This window comes from Crocodylus porosus, unplaced genomic scaffold, assembly GCF_001723895.1.
Source record: "Crocodylus porosus isolate Cpor-Errol unplaced genomic scaffold, CroPor_comp1, whole genome shotgun sequence".
NCBI lineage: Eukaryota > Metazoa > Chordata > Crocodylia > Crocodylidae > Crocodylus > Crocodylus porosus.
This window is the reverse complement of record NW_017728935.1, coordinates 3,407,967-3,424,309: the sequence shown is the minus strand read 5'-3', so window position 1 is coordinate 3,424,309 and position 16,343 is coordinate 3,407,967. Positions and strand designations below refer to the sequence as shown.

The following is a 16,343-nucleotide window of genomic DNA, read 5'->3' as shown; positions in this document are numbered from 1 at the left end:
GGTCTAATAAAGGGTATCCTCTCTGAACCAAGAGTTTTACATTTCCTTTTCTCTCGGACCAACACAGCTACCAAAATACATCCCTGAATCCATCTTGAGTCTTTCTACCTCCATGTCTCCATCGGCAAAGAGGAGACAGCAGTTCTCACCAGTGCTGGTTGAAAAGGACTGGGATTTCCACAACCTTTGCCATTTTAAAAAGTGATCTTTAAAAAGAAAGGAGGAACACGTTGACGACTTTTGCACGGTTTCTTTACTTCCCCCAAATTATTCAGCCAACCATAGATCAAGGTGAAAAAAGCTTCACGTTTCAAAACGTTTCTAATCCCCTAGAATTTAGGAAGGGGAAAACCAAGCGACAATGTGAAAGTTCTGCACACCTTTTCAGCTGCGCACACGCTCCTTAGGGGATGGGTTGGGATACTTAATTAATTTAACAGGGATTATATAGTCCCAGTGTAATGCTACTAGCCTCCAGAGAGTTACAGCTGAGATGAATTTGGCCCATCACACGCAGACTGTGTTAAAGTTGCTCAAGAGGAAAAGGGGCCTTGTGGTTAACGCCCAACACGATAGGCCTCCAGAGATCTAGATTTTCTCCTTAGCTCTGCCAGGGTGACTTTTGGCAAAGACACTTCACTCCCCTGCATCCCACTTCTCTCTCAGTGAATAAGGGATGCTAATGTTAGCCATGTCCATTTAATCAGTGAGCTCCTCAGGGCAAGAGCTGCCTCTTCCCATGGGTTTTCAGGGCCGGGCTCTAGGGAGCCGCAGCCACCAGAAGGGACCTGTGCAGCTGGGCAGCATAAATAACACCAAGCGAGTGCTGAGCATCTTGAGCGTAGCTGATCTGGAGAGGAAGCTGTTTCATTTTAGGAGTCATGGCCTGGGCAGTTTGTTGGCGGCAGTTCTCAGCTATCGCAGCTCTGGTGAGTCCCAAGCCTTCTCTCCTCCCAAGCCGAGCAGGGCACACAAACAATGAATAAAAAGAGCTCTCTAGCAACGGGAGGGTTTGTTTTTGTAGTTGTTTGACAGACCATGTTTCTGGAATGCATATTGCCTGTGGCTAATGCTTTCTGAGCACTGGGGTATGAGCCGGAGGATGGGCAGCCGCACAGACGGGTTCGGGAGCCCCGCGTTGCGATGTGACAGTGTTTTTTTTGTTAATGTGGGAGGGGGAAGGACAGCCGGGCCCCCTTGACGAGAGCTTCTGGGAACGGCGGGTGGCAAAATGAGTCGAGGGCCAGTGGGGCTGCATTAACCAGTGTGTCCTCTTTCCTCTGAAACCCTGGCATTGCCCGGGCTTGGAGGTGCCTGGAAGAGCTAATCTGCAGTAGGGGCTGACGGCCTAGGGAGATAAGACTTTGTCTGAGTTTTGCTGTATGCCTGAGTCTTGATGTGCTCCACCTCTGGCTGTTGTAGCATCCTTGCCCCATGGCTCTGCCCACGCAGCTCAGCCTGGACCCAGAAGCACCTTCTGCTCCCCTGAGGTCTGCTGTGCCAAGGCACTTCTGTCCTGGTGCTGTGGGTGCCCAGTGCCCCGCCGTCCAGCCTGGTCTGACTCCTGCTTTAATCTCTCCCTCCTCCAGCCTGTCCCTACCCAACCTCTGCGGTGCCCACAGCCTACCCTGGAATACATCTGCACCTGGAGCTGCTGCGGCGAGAATATACAGCTGACCCAGCAAGCTCTGCAGCACCACAGAGGGAGGCTTCCTGCACTGGGGTGTTCGGAGCGGGGATAATGTCTACCAGATGTCCCCTTTTCACCAGCTTGAAGAGCGCAAAGGGGCCCTCAGGCGTGGATGAGCGGGACCCTTCGTGTTCCCCACTGGGGTTGCTGAAGTCCTTCCAGAAATAGGAGTTGTGAACCTGACTCCCCGAGCCACTGAGCCAGCTCCACGACAGCCCTGAGCCGGGGAGGCTGGGTTCAGAGGTGGAAGGAGGTCTGCAGAAGGGATTGCTTGTTGCTCTTCCCAATTCTGGAGCCCAGCATAGGAACCGAGCCCCCTTCTCCGAGGGAGGAAGACTTCAGCTGCACCCGGCTTCTGTCCGGGCAGCCTCTCCTGCCAGCACTCCGGCGTGAAAAGCTGCTGAAAAGCCAAATAATGAACTTGATTTCCGATGGGCTCTTTGTTGCACAGGCCGACGCGCACACAAGTGGGATTCCTGGCACAAAGAGGATGTCTGCAGTCCCCGTTCCTCCGCGTGTCATCTGCCTTCCCAGCTTCGCCCCGGGGAGTGGGGGCAGGCGCGGAGCAGGGGCATGCACTCAGTGGGTGGGTTTCCTTGCTCGGTGACTTTAGACAGACCTTGACTGTAGTGCATGGGCTGTAGCTGGGGGAAGACCCTGACAGCCAAGCGACAGAGTCATTATTAGTCATGTCCTCTGAGGGGTTTGATTTAACGAGGGGTTTGGGGGTTTTTTTGGATTGTTGTTTCTGCTTCTTCCATAGCCTAGACTGTGCCGTTGTCTGCCTCAGCTCAGAGGGGGGAATAAAGGCTTACTCCCATATGCCCAGCTTAGCCAGGGACAATCTGCAGGCCCAGCTCTACCGTGGAGACAACCTGTTGCACACAAGGGAAGGGGCTGGAGAGTGGAGGAGAGTAGGTGTTGCATGGCCACTCATTCGCCAGGTAAGGATTTAGCAACGTGAGGAAGAGGGGAGCTGTGTGCGGCAACTCTTTCCCTAGCTACTCCTGAGAGGAGCAATGTGATGCTGCCCCTTGCTCAGAGCTTTAGGCTCCTTCTAGTCAACGGGGCACTCAATGCTTTACAAGAAGAGAAGACCAGAAGGGTGTGCGGTTCATTGACTCCAGGCTCTTGCTGTTGGAGGTGATCATTTCCTTCCAGCTGACATTTCTTCATGGCCCTCTACTGCATGCAGGCTCCGTGTTGCCCTTGACATTGCTACACCTGAGAGCAGAGTCAAGCCCGTGGACTTCAGTCTGGCCAGACAGGCGTTCCCAGGGATACCAGGCTGGGAGGGCTTGAGTAAGGGTGAGGCAGCAACGAGGAATGCTTGAACGCGGCCTCCCTCTCCTCCAGTAAACATGAGCTGACCCCAGAGTAACAGGCTTGGGTTTGAAATAGTCTGTCTGCGCACTGCAGAGCCGTGGGAATGCAGAGCTGGTTACGTCATGCTGGCCTCCGGGACCGTGTTTGTAACGGTGGCTTGCGAGTCAGGGCTTTTTCCTGCACCCTCTGCTAGGACCAAAATGCTCCTGTGCCGTAAAGACAGCACACACGTATTAAGCTGATCGGATGAAAAGCATGTGTACAAACCGGCGGGGAGACTAAATGCATCTGCATCAGGGTCATTCACCAGTTCCAACTTTATGACATGGGTCCTTTAAGGCCCTGTAGATGCTCCCATAGATAAAATAGGTGTGTTGTAACGTGTTTGCTGCCTGAGATGACCAAATGCACGTTTCTTTGCTTTCCTTACAGAGTCTTGGATGGCTATCCACACAAAACCCAAACTCAGATCCTTAAGATCTGCTTTTATCCCGTGGCCCCTTTTGGACAGCATCAAGCAGGTTTCCACAGATTCAAGCTTTGAAATGAGCCCAGTTCAGGAAGATGTGTCCTGCCACAGAGCCAGTCTTTTGATAGATGAAGGCTAATTGGATTTGGGATTCCAACTTTGGGTCTTAAAAGACCCACGTCATAAAGTTAGAACTGGCAGATGACCCTGATGCAGATGCATTTAGTCTCCCTGCCTGTTTGTACGCATGCTTTTATCTACAGGAGAATTTTTAACCTGTTAGCTAATATTTGAAACTACCCCTTTTGTTCTTAATTGTCCCAAAAAGCATATGCAAGAATATTCTTCAAACCTCCTTGGTCTTCCAGGCTGATCTGCCTGTCCAGAGGAACAGGTTTTCTCAAGGTGAATTGATGCTCTTGTTTTGGCCCTCGATGAAGTATGTGTGCAGGGTGGGGGGAGAGGCATTTTAAACCTTAACAGCAGCTGGTTAAACTGAGTTTTGGAACAACTGCATAAAGTTTCTGGGAAGGGGCACGACCTCATGGTTACTACGCAGGTCCAGAAAGTAAGAGATCTGCATTCTGTCTTTTGGTTTAATATTGTTTTATGTGCATTGAAAGGTCTGTGCTTGGACAGTAAATGGCCTCTGGACTCTTATTTTTATTTCATACATAAAGAGCAGCCCTATGATTTCAGTCTGGTTTAATTCTATTTTCGATTAATCAAAGCCACAAATAAGAACGCACAAATGCAACGTCTCCGGGAGAGAGCTGCAGCATGTGTGCATCTCTTTTCCTGACCGTCTGCAGAGAGCAGAACATAAAATGGCTGGCTGTCATTGAGGGGCGCAGAAAACTCCCCAAAGATGTAAAGGTGCACAGAAATGAAAAGGCATGGCAGTGATCATTTAGAACAAAACTACGTTTCACACAGCTTAATTTCAGGTATATCACCTTACCCAAGGAAATTCATCATATTAATATTATGGGACTCAAACTATAATCTGGACCCTTATTCTGTATACAGTATGTCTGACTCAAAAGGTCATCAGAGATCTTATGGTTCTTATTAAGTTGCACTTTGAAAGATGGCTTGTTGTTGAGTTTAAGACTGATGTATGTTTTCACAAAATTAGACCATTTAAGCAACTCTGGGGTCCAAAATAATATCATGCATGCCGGCAATTTTCCACCCCTGTTTTTCAAAGCTAGGTACATATTTTTTTGCTCTAGACAGTCTGAATATGCTGTTCCTTATCTAATCTTGTATTGATGTGTCTGTTAGACAAGGTATGCAGCGTGTGTCACTTCTGAATGCTGGCATTCAGGACTGGCGAACTCGCCTGGATAAGCTATTAATACTTTGAATTTCTGCTGCACAGAGGTTTTTATTTGCGGATCTTAAAGCATTTAGTTAGTTTGTTAGTAAGTTGGTTAGTTAGTTAGTTATTCTTCAGATTTATAAAGCAGTAATAAGGGGCAACTGTGTTGACACACTAGGAGCCTCTGACACATTCATGAAACCACATCAAATCAAGCAAAGAGACTGCAATGCCATACATAAAACAATGAGAAAGAACCAGACAGCATAGAAAATAAACCAAATTCCCTGTATTACATTAAACAGTGCCTGATAGGGTTCACTTTTTTAAGGCCACAGAGCCTTGAAAGGTCAGTAGATTTGCGCTATTTTGGACTTAACAGGCATTAATTAAGATTCCCAGGGTAGGAATTTGTTGTATCTATTGCTCCTTACACAACAAAAATAATATGAAGAAACTGCAGGGACACAGCTGGGTCCCAAATAACTGTGTTTAGTAAATACACACAAACATGCCAGGCTTATCTGCATATGCCCTGTTGCGCTGGCTGGATTTAGGTGGACTCTAAAATACAGAACACAGTGGGCACATCTACACAAAACATTTACTTGTGGAGCTGACTAATTAGCTCTGCAGTAAAACATCACCATCTACATGTTTGCTGCTATTAGGATGGAGTAAACTAATTAACTCTGCCATAGGACAGTACTGCCAGACACGAGTATTATCCGGTGGCAGAGTTTAGTGCACCACGATGCATGGGTAGACACTGCGGCTTGCTGGGGCACAGCCCTGCACCCTTGTGCCCCAGCCAGTCCCTCTGCAGCACGTTGACCTGGGTTGGAGCAGCCCCAGGCCAGCAGGCTGACCCCCAGGGCCCCCGCCAGTCGGGGCTGCTCTGCCCTGACTTAGTGTGCTCGGTCCTGGGAGCACGTGCAAATGTGGCACCTGGGAGCAATAAAATCCAGCGCAGACTGTGCCAGAGTTTATAAAGCCGCATTAATAGCACATGTACACGTATCCGATGACAACTAGTAGAGGGCTAATAAACTATTTAAAGCATGGCGGGCAATTATTTTGGGCGGAGGGCCACTAACTGAGTTTTGGCAAGCCATCGAGGGCCGCATGACAGGCAGCCGGGAGCAGATAAATATTAATTTTCTACATTTTTTAGAGGCCCCGCTTGCTGGACAGAATGGCCTGGTGGGCCACATCTGGCCCCCGGGCCACATTTTGCCCACCCCTGATTTAAAGGGACACTACCCTATCCCAGTAATTCAGCATTGGGGTCTGTATTTTACAGATGTGGAAACTGCGGGGAAAAGTCAACAACTGTTCATTGATACCTGTACCTGTAGAGGATCGGCCTCCTCAGTCATCAGTGGACTCACCGATACCTTCCCTATTTCCTAGAGGACTGCCATCCTCGTATCAGGGGGCTGCTGACCAGATGCTACTGGTGCAAGTATGTACATATTTTACGTACCGTCTTACATGTCATTCTGAGCATGTGCTATGTGTGTTGTACGTTTGCTGAACGGAGTGGATGAAATCTTGTCCCAGTTAAACAGAACAGCCAAATTCTCACTGTCTTCAGCAGATTTAAGATTTCAGGGTCTAAGGAAATGAACCCCAAACCCCCCAGCCCTCCTCTCTGCAATCTTTAACACTTCTGTATGTAAGTGCCTGGCGTGTTCCTGTTGTTTCTGTTGTGGTTGTTATCACCACCGCCATGTACACAGTAGGAAGGAAGTCTTTGCTCTGAAGAGCTTGCACTCTGCATAACCAACGAATCACAGGTACGATTTGTGTGAAAGACTGCAGGCATGGATAGTTTCACATGCCTGGTGTGTACCGTGCAGGTTTACAGCACAGCTGGTCAGCAAATTAGTTTTCTCCACAGAAAATGTTAATATAACTTTCAGCAAAAACAAACGAACAAGCAAAAAACCGAAACGCCGAAACATTTTAGCTGAAAATGCTTCAAGATATTTCAATTCCTGAATAATGCTGCGGAGCATTGTGGGAGTTGGAGTTTTAGGTGGTTTGTGTTTCCATTCTCTGCCAGAGGCCACAGGCCTGGTCAGACTACATCTCCCATGATGCACCATTCTCTCTCTCTCGCCGGGGTCACTGAACATGATGCATGGTGGGATTTTCATGGTTGAAGAGTGTCATGGGCACTAAAACCTAGCTGGAGATGTTGGCTTGCTGATGAGAATGGGGATGAGGAGCAATGAATTACACTTCCCAAGTGGTAGTAACATAAAATTTCTGAATTGAAGAATTTTGATTGGATTTTTCAGTTACAAAATGTCCATGAAGAGCGGGCGCTTTTCCCTCTGCCCACAAAAAATAAAATCAAATCAGTGGAAAACTGAGTTTCCATTGAAAAACAGTTTCAAGTAGCTCTTGCATACCATGCGCAGGGGCTATGTTGATGCGCTTTTACCTTGCTGGGTATCTGAGCCAGGGGGCCAAGGTTTTCCAATTAGCCAGTGAAGTAAGTAGCCTGATTTGTGGAGGCCCAGCACACCCGCAGATCCCATGAAAGTTAGGAGTGGTCCCTTGCTATGCCAGAGCTGAAATTGAACCTCTGTGTGTTTGTGCATGCCTGAGTGGGTGTGGGTTGCGTGCCCTGTGCGTGTTTGCCTGTACAGCCTGTGTCAGCTGCCTGTGCCCCGCTGCTCACCAGCTCCTAGCCGATCCAGGCAAAAGAGAAAAGAGAAGGTGGAATTAATAAAAAAAAAAAACCCAAAACTTTTTTTTTTTTAAATGCAGGCAAAGTCAAAAAGCAAAAAAGGAAAAGGAGCTTGACAAAGTGACACTTAATTCAAAGCCTTTACTTTGGCTTTTCCACCTCGGAAGCATGAAAGCAGCTAAATTAGCAAAACAGAAGTAAACTGTTGACTGCTTCATTGCAGGATTAAGTGTGATAAATGGAGGTTTTGTTCAGCCTCTGTCCAGATGTTGTGTCTACGCTGTGTGTATTTTTTTTAATTTTTTTTTTTTTTACATTCTTGGCCCAGGGCCCATATATATTTTGGATACTGCAGGGAGTATATAATATCATTGGAAAATGATGTGGTCTGGTAACCTTTTAAATAACATTTCCTCCCTCCTCTCTTTTCTAATAGTTTGTTTTTCTTTCCATGTTTTCCTTTTATTGGGGGGAAATTTTTTTTGGAAATTAATGAGGCCAAAGTTTCAAAACAAAACAAAACAAAAACTCCAACAAAAAACAAGGCTTGTTACTTTCCTCCATTTCAGGAGTGAGTAACGGGAGGCGTGGGCATGGGAGTAAAGAATGTGTTCTGGGCACTTTTTCCTCTGTCTAAAAAAACCTTCCTGATTATCTTATTGTATTTCTTTATCATTCCCAGTATGCCGGGGCCAGAACGCCAGGGAAAGATTTCAGAAAAGTGGTCCGTTTGGTTTTTTCTTGCTCACCGTTCACCTTGTGTTTGCATTCAGAAACCTTGCTGCCTCCTTGGTTTTTTTGGAGGAAGTACCTGCAGCTCCTGGAAGCTTTGTGTGAAAAGGGGCAGTGGACTTGCCTTTCCTGAGTTTCAAAATACGGTATCCAGCAGGAATTCAGACCTCCCAATTTTAAGCAAAACAAACAAAGGAAAGATTGTCAAAGCAGGCCCCAAAGAGCCAGTCTGCCGCCATGCGAGTCATTCTCCACATGTCTTTAAACCTTGGGTCTGCTCTGCTGTGCAGAATCCCCATCACCGCACCATTGCATCCTCGAAGCTGGGGAGAAGGTGGGACAGACACCACGTGTGCATCCTCGGCAGAGATAAAGCGGGCAGGGACCAGCAAGGTGCCTCCACACATTAACACTTTCCACAGAGTTCTTGGCATTTTTCACTCCCCTTTTATCTCAGTGATTTCCCTGTATCTCTGCTGCGTTTTGTAGCCGAATTTTTCACGTCCGATCCTGCTCTACTTCTTGCCATTGCAGCAGGAGAGGCCGGGTTCTTATTTCTGAAACTGCTGTATCATATAAAATATTCAAGCCTTTCAGGCGTATTGTACAATGTTTTATAATGAACCTCCCATGCCCTCCGATTGCAGCACGGTGACCTCCCGCCCCACCGGGCTCGCTGTAGTCCACTCTGCCTTACCCGCCTACAGATGCCTCTACGATACAGCAGTGCCGCGGCGGACTAAGGCACGTGCTTATGGGGACGAGACCAGCTCAAGCTGCCATCATCTTACTGAATCGTGCTCTGGCAGTGCCTGCACAGGGACATCACACGCGTTTTTAAGTCTGTCAGTAGGCCATTTGGTCCCATTTACCAAGAGCACATTGTGTTTTCATCATGTGAGGGCTGTACAGTATGGAGTCCGGTCCCTCAGTGAGAGCAAGGGCCTTTGTTCCTGTCAACACTGGGATTTTACTTATGACGGGGAACCATGTTTAAACACAACGTTGCTTTTAACACTGTTTGGATAGATGGTGGAGACAAGGCCAAAGTGTATTATAAGACTATGGTTTAACCCATTATACCAGCCAGCTGAATAGCGTTAGCAATCAGTTTACTTAGAAACAAATTTGAAGCAACTTCAGCAATACTTATGACTTTCCCGTCACTCCCTTTGTACTAAATAACAATTTTCTCTCTCTCTACTGGTCTCTCTTGGAAGGTCTTCGGGGCTGTGACTGTCTCCCATAAGTACGTGTATGGGAGAACGGGGCTTTAATTGGGGCCAATGCTTCTAGATGCCACCAGAATATGAACAGTTAATCATAACGACTCAAATATCCATCTAACAGTGTTATGACATGGAGTTCAAGACAACACTTTCTGACATGGAGTGAAATGATACTTTGGTACTGCCTGGAGCCTTAATCATTGCTTGCAGCGTGATACCACCACAGCGGGCTCTGGCAGTGGTTCTCAGCCCTTTTTCATGCCAGAGCCGCTCACTCGGGACCCTCCGCCAACAGCAGGAGAGTGGCAGGATGTTTGCAGCCTGCTGAAGCCTGTTGGTCGAAAGTCCCTGGAGGATCCAGCCTCACAGGCCAGATCCCCCTTTCCCTCCTGCATAACATTTGGGCATGGTCTGCACTGGGGCTATCCCACGTTCAGCGGTTCTAGGGTGAGTCTTTTAGTGCAGACAGCAAAGTTGCCAGAGCCAAGAGCTGTTTTCAGAAGCTGGCACCAGTACGGTTACCCTGATGGCAGGAATCGGGGCAAAGCCCCAGTTCCAGGCAAGGCTTCGACGCCGGTTGCTCAGGTTCGGGGGCAGTATAAAGAGGTGTGAATTTCGGAAGATAAAAACAAAAAGCAGCAGCTGTTTGCAGCAGTAAACACCTTGGCAACTTGCTCCCAATTTTTTTCTTTCTTCCCCCCGCCGCCCGCTCTCCCTTGCTCTCTCTCTTAAGGTAGCAGCATGGGAGCTCTGCCAAAACATTGCGGTCCCGTGGGGAAGCTTTCCTCTCACTGAAAGAGCCCTTGCGCCTGCCAGCCCAATTAAAACAACGTGAAAGGAAAGCAGCATCTGGAATTGCGCTGCCTCTCACAGCCAAGTCACAATTGTTTAGTCTGAAAGTCGTTTCAGGGAGAGCGGGGCTGGCTGGCTGCGCAGTGGCCCCCACATCTGGATCTGCGGCTAGACGGCCTCTTTGGCTGCAGGCCTGTGTGCATGTGCATTTTTAACTTTAGGATATGCTGACAAGTTAAGAAGTCAGAAAGTCAGTCACAGTTACAGCCTCGGCGGCCCCTTCCTCCCTCCTCCCCTTTCTAACACACACACGCAGTTGACTAAATACAATTTTCTGACATCCTTTCATCTGGAGAGAGTTTCTTCCCCTTCCAGCCTGCAGCTCTGGTCCCTCATGAGTTATTTGAGCTGAGCCAACACATGTGAACAAAAGTTGTCTTTTTGAGTTTGCACTTAGGGCCCTGTCCGTGCTACCCACGTTCCACCTACGGAGGGGCTCCTTCGTGCCCACTGCTGTCCAGGTTTCCCTCGAGAGGATGGGCAGGGAGCCTCCGCCTGAGTCACCGGAGAGCCACATCAGAGAGGACCCAGGGGTATTGCTCAGCCCATGGTGTGACTAACAAAGTCCCCCACGGAGCCAAGCTGGCACGGACCACGATTTGATACGACTGCAGCCAGGCGTCACAACCACAGACTCCCACAAAACACCACGGGCGGCCCCACAAGAAAGGGCAGCCCATGGTGCCTCGTGAACACAGCTGTCTAGCCACGGAGCCCAGCTCAGGCAGCCTGAAGCTACAGGACCTACATCTCTACCTGGGATCTCTTGAGCCTCTGCTAAAAGCCAGGTCACAATTGTTTAGTCATTTGAGCCCAGGTTTCTCTCCTGCCCAGGGCAGGGGGTCGGACTAGAAGATCTGCAAGGTCCTGTCCGACCCTACATCAATGAACCTATGAATAACAACCTTTCATAAAATCATGGTTCCCCTGCAAGGTGGGTTCGGGTGTTATGTTTTGTGTTATGTCACGGTTGAAGGTAGTCTTCCAAAGAATTTAGATTATGGATTATATAGGCTGGTTTGGATTGGGATGATCCTGCCTCAGGCAGGGGGTTGGACTAGATGACTTCTGAAGGTCCCTTCCAGTCCTTCTCCTCCATGATTTCTATGGCATTTCTACGATATCTCCTGAAAGTCAAAACACCAGCGTTTCCAGACTGAAATTTTCAGCTTTCAACCAATCTTTTTTTTTCTTCTTTCCTCCAGGTTTCTCACAGAAAGCCTCAGGTTTCAACTGACCTTGTTTGGTTTTCAGTATTTCGTCAAAAATTCCAGTTCTTCCACAGGGGGAGAAAGCAAAGGAAGGAAGCCATCTTCTAACCCAGCTGAAGAGGCATGCACCAAACACAACCATCTAATTGCAGTCGTGTTACTAGGTTAGTCATCAATGAATACTCACGTGTTTATTTTCATAGCGTTCAAAAAAATACCCCGGCTTTTATCCGTCGGGATCATCTCACCCTCCCCAAACTCAGGACGTGCCCACAGCAGGTGGCATTTTGTGCATGATGAGCCCAGAAAGCACCAGCATCACCAGAGGTTGGTATGAATGTGGCTGCGCTCGGAAAGATTTGGTGAGCCGTGTTCACTGAATCCGTGGCAGATCAGCTCGGCACTTCCCATGGTAGGATCAATGGGGTAGTCAGAGGCCTAGGAGAAAGCCCTTTTCAGGACTGAATTACTTTCCCTTGTGCTACCAAAATACATCAGCACAATCTAGCCAGCAGCTCCTTGCCTGGCGTTGATGTCGCTCCTCCTCCTTGCCCAGCTGTGCTTCCGTGGTATTAATCTGCGTGTTGTTTCAAAGCAGTAAAAAGGCGATAAAATAAGGAAAAGTTTCCATTTCAAGAGATGCGGTTGCTCTGGGCTGGGGGCCCCGTCTGCCATCTGGACCCTTACTTGGCAGCGTGTTAGCCTCAGATCCCGGAATAGTTGTGCTACGATTTCTCCGCGTTTCCAGTAAGGCAACAGATTTTCAAAAGCGGTCACTGATTTCTGATCCTAGTCTTGATATTCAGATATGCTGAGCACGGAGGCCCCATTACTTCAGCAGAGTCAAAATCCCTAAGGCCAGCAAAGAAAACATAATGACTGCAGGATCTAGGGGCTGGCAAAACTCAGAGATTTCCCTTTGTTTGGATGCCCTTGTCTCAGCCCATTAGTTTTCACTGGTGGTTCATGTTGGAGACTCACCTGCATCCTCTTGAATTCTGGGTTTAAATGGACAATTGCACTTAGAGAGAGTCTTCCCTTCCACCTGGCCGGGCCTCCAAACAATATCAGACCTCCAAACATTGCTTGGTTTCCATCGAGCGCAGTAAATCAACTCTCAGCTACCCTAGAAATCAGCCTCACGTCACCCAGTCCAGATTCACCCAAGTTGTGCCCCCAAACTCACCCTCCCCTCAGCTCAGATTCATTGGCACATTTGGGAACTGAGCAGCACGTTCCGGGTTTGTAGCAAAAAAGATCTGCGCAGCTCTAATAAAGTGCGGGTGGTTACACAGGTGGGCTCACATAGAAGGCAGGAGTTTGCGAAGCTCCAGAAAGTTTGGACTGATTTGTTAGTCCGATTAGTTTAAAAGTTTGCCTTGTGTGCGTTTCCTTGTTTGTGTGCTGTCTGCAATTACCTGTGTTTGCTTATAGACATGTATGCATATGTATCTACCAAACAGGTTTAACAGCTCTTTCTGGGTGAGTTATGTTGTCTCAAAAGTCTCCAAAATACATGTTGTTCACCAACCACCTCTGTATAAATAAATACCAGCATTTCTCTCCTGACCTTTACTGTCTTGCCAGGTTTCTTCTAAACGCAGGGTCTAGGAATTATCCTTTAATCTATCAAGGGACCTGAGTCACCATTCCTCTATTTTCTTTGTGAGTAATTATATCCATGGACAGTGGGAGTGATTTTCCCTCTTTACCCAGTGGCCTTGAAACCTAGAGTCCCTTAAGTTTAAGATCAGTGAGAAAAAACCTTGTGAGTCTTGTTCTGCGCTGCTTTTGAATCATCGAGAGAAAGGTGGAAACGGGGCCAGCCCTAGCGTTCAAACACAACCTATCAGCCCCCTACTCCCAAAACCGTGACGTTGGTTTAGGAAAGATCGCGGGATGCTAACGTTTATCATTTATTAATGCAGTTGGGATTCTTTTTATACACCTTCTGGTTTTTGAACCTTTAAGGCATCTTCAGGTCATAACTTCAGGCTTATCAGTGTAGTCAGTGGCAGCGATTCTGTCACAAGCCTCATGGTAGCCAGGGGTTTTCTTAAACCTCCAACTCCCTGGAGTCTTGTCCCTGCTTTTATCTTGAAAAAAATACACTGGTGCCCTGTGGAGTTGTAGAAACAAAGTTGAAGAGCAGGATCCCTAAAGCTCCCAGAGGCAAATAGCAAATTGCAGCTCTACCATTTTTAATAAAATCTCGTGATTTTTAAGCTGTTCTCGTGACTTGGGAACTTGTCTCCCATGATGCTCTGCTGCCTCCTTTCTTCAGGAACTGTTGCCTGCAAGAGGAGATGTAGCCTACCCAAGGAGCTTAGCCAGTGGGTGGGGGGAGCAGGAAGGACCCAACCACAGCCCCCTTGGAGGCACTTTGCTAGCACTGCAGGAGCAAAACATTGCATGTTTTGCCAAAATATGTTGCCCCACATTTACAAATTTCCACTGGGAAAAACCCCCCTTCATTTTCTGACCAGCTCTAATGCAGATTGTATGGATCAGCCCTCATGGTGCCCCATCTTCCCATCTGTAAAGCGAGGGGACTAAAAATGCAAGGCCTTATTCATCTACAGTTCTTAAGAAATCTGGAGAGCCCAGGTCTAGGAGAGCTGTACAAGAGCAAAGTCATTATGACTGTAGTGATAAAGTGAAAACCTTAAAGACCAGGCCTGATTCTGATTCCACCTGTGCTGAGTTTACTAGAAGCAAGACTCGTCACTAGAAGCAAGTCACTAGAAGCAAGACTAGAATCGGGTCCAGTGTCCTTGGCCACACGACGGGAAGCCCTGAGGATGCAGGATGGTGGAGCCTTTTTTTTTCTCTCTAGCTCTGAGCTCTCACCTATCCTCAGGCACCTCAGTTCGTTCTCCCTGTGGGAAGGCTTTGGGTTATTGATGATAACTTCCTGGCTGATGGCTGGGGAAGCTGGTTTGCTCACCAATGCAGCGGTCACACTGGCAACATGCCAGTCTCCACCTGGTTTTGTGATATGCTGGGGAGAACTGTATATCAGAAACAACACGTGATACGGCAAAGCTGAGGTCCCCTAAACACAAAGGAACAAATTCCCAATGCCCTTGTTGTACGCTGCAGTATAAGCGCATGCACACCAGGTCAGCTTCTCAATGAACAGGGACAAAAAGGGGGAATGATTATAGCAAGAGAGTCTAGATGTGTATTATCTCGCCTTGTTCTTAGATTGATTTCATAGATTTCATAGACATTAGGGCTGGAAGGGACCTCAGGAGATCATCGAGTCCAGCAGAGGTCAAAGGAGCCCGGCAAGATATGCATCCAAATGTCTCTTAAAGGAGTCCAGAGTAGGTGCCCTGGGGCAAAGATGCTCTCTGGGGCAGGGATCCTCTTCTCACTGTATGTTTGTACAGCACCGAGCACAGTGAGATCCCGGTTCATGAGCGGGGCTCTGAGGTTGTTTCACAATATCAATAATGGCATGATCAATCATGGATCAATAATGATGTGATCAATCATGGATCAGCCCATCAATCAGTGATGATTTTGCCTGTGTCTGAATCTGCTCTTAATTACGCCTGTATGAACTTGGAATCATCCCGTTCACGTCCGTGATGTTACTCTTCACCGTCATCCTGGGAATTAATGGAAAATACCCCATCAGGAGAGTTAGTCACTTTGGATTTATGCTGCTGTAAGCAAGAACAGAGTCTGGCTCCTTCTCAAGCTGGCTTCCTCTGTCTAATCCTCACCTTGCCTGGGTTAAATCAGACACATCTCAGCTTTTTTACCTGCTGCAGTACATTGCCTCTGAACACACCTTCATTATGTGTCACGTTTTCCTTAGCCAGTTGCCCCACGTCCTTCCTGCTGCCAGGACGCTGTGATCTCCCGCTGGCTCGTGCCCCATTCTTCAAGCTTGGGACCATTCACCTGGCTCCAGATGGGGAGGAGCCAGCAGGGAGGTTTCAGGTATTGAGAAGTCTATTCAGACCTAACTGCAAAAGTATTTCACCCCGGGGCCCATAGGTAAGAGCCAGGAACATGTCTGTGGACAGGAAAGGCTGGATGTTTGTATGTAAACAGTGAGAGTGAAAGCAGCTTCCGTCTGTTTGAAAGGAAGGGGGGAAGGGAGCTGGAAGCCACAAGGTTTCTTTCTTTCCTTTCTCCACCCCCCTCCCGCACATGCCCTCTGCAGAGGTGTCTTGTCAGGCCCAAAAGAGGCCCTGACCCAGAAAATCCTCTCCTTAAGACAAATCCGAACTCAGCCAGGGCTGGGCCGCATGAGGGCTGGCTCCAAGCTGGTTGACAACAAACTGGGGCTTTCCATTTGGTTTAATCGCTGCAAAGCAAGAAGCATTGTCTAAACATAAAGTGACACTACTCTAAGTAAAGGTGGGGGTTTTAAAACACTGTAAATTAGTGCAGTCCCTTGTATGGACACTCATAAATCACTCTAAAGCTGGCTGTTCCCATTTGAGTTGTCTCCTTCTTACTGATTTAGGCTCGACTGCTATTAAAGCAGGCTTGTTAAAGGCCGGGTAATCTAATGGACTGAGCAGTGGATTAGGATGCAGAAAAATTGGGTTCATTGCCTGGCTGGGCTAGTGGTTCACTGGGTGACTGCAGTCAGTCCGCGTCACCCCCTCGGGCCTCAGTTTCCCCGTCTGCAAAATCCAAGTGATGACGACACGAGAAGGCACAAAGTGCTTTGAAGTCTACAGATGAAACCCGCACTTGGAAACTAGGTGGCATCATCCTTCTTACTGATGGTGCCGCCGTGATTTCAGTGACCCAACAGGGATTTGCACCTGATTTAATCAAAGC

General features: G+C 48.0%; 1 long non-coding RNA gene across 1 annotated transcript; it reads right to left on the bottom strand.

Moving 5' to 3' along the window:
* Nucleotides 1-13,453: 13,453 nt before the first annotated feature.
* Nucleotides 13,454-15,451, bottom strand: LOC109317788. Its single transcript, XR_002103117.1, has 2 exons — nt 15,308-15,451; nt 13,454-13,653 (listed from the first exon to the last, which is right to left on the bottom strand). It is a non-coding gene; the product is annotated as an uncharacterized LOC109317788 (long non-coding RNA).
* Between the last annotated feature and the right edge of the window lie 892 nt (nt 15,452-16,343).